Here is a 673-nt window from a genome sequence, read left to right as displayed (position 1 = left end):
GATCCGAACCCGCGGCGGGAGCATCGCCACGCTGCTAGCGCAGCACGCTACCGAGTGCGCCACGGGCTCAGCCCGAATTATAATATTCTGATTCCTGTAATGGCTGCTTCCTGGAAGGTAGTGTCACATGGAACCTCAGCATTCAGAGCTCCAGGGAGGGAATATTTCAAGTCAGATGGAATTACGTATACAAGTATACCATTTTGGGGTAACCTTCAGCCCTCAACATCAACATCATGACCTTAGTTTCAACACAATCACTCTTAGTCCTCATTACACTGCTTTCGGTACTGTTGTTGAAGCAGTAGAAGCCAGAGATGGGGTCGGTCTCTTGTTAGGTGTGGTTCTCAGCACTACAGTCGTCTGTGTTTGCTTGAGGGTGGATGCATGAAAGAGAAATGGACAGATGTGACTTTGAAGGGCCTTCTGAATCAAACCTCTCCCTGAAAACTTCTGCTGTAGTGAGGTTAAACCCAAGCTTTGTTGTCTGAAAGTTGCCAAGAAGCAGTAAATAGGGTAGTTTCACTTTCTTAGTTGTTTTCCATAAAATGGGAACAAATTGATATATGTTAAATGAAAAAAAAAAGTTTTCTTTACGACAAGTAATGCACTGAAAAATACAGCCTATAATTTATATTTGCTGGTTAGAAAGTGGGTCAAAGAAGTAAAATGG

The 673-nt window shown here is 43.2% G+C and overlaps 1 pseudogene; it reads left to right on the top strand.

Moving 5' to 3' along the window:
- The first annotated feature begins 236 nt into the window (after window positions 1–236).
- Window positions 237–412, top strand: LOC134362697 (small integral membrane protein 30-like; annotated as a pseudogene).
- Window positions 413–673: the final 261 nt, after the last annotated feature.

The sequence above is a fragment of the Cynocephalus volans genome, chromosome 14, assembly GCF_027409185.1.
Source record: "Cynocephalus volans isolate mCynVol1 chromosome 14, mCynVol1.pri, whole genome shotgun sequence".
NCBI classification, from domain to species: Eukaryota; Metazoa; Chordata; class Mammalia; order Dermoptera; family Cynocephalidae; genus Cynocephalus; species Cynocephalus volans.
This window is presented reverse-complemented; position numbering and strand designations above follow the sequence as displayed.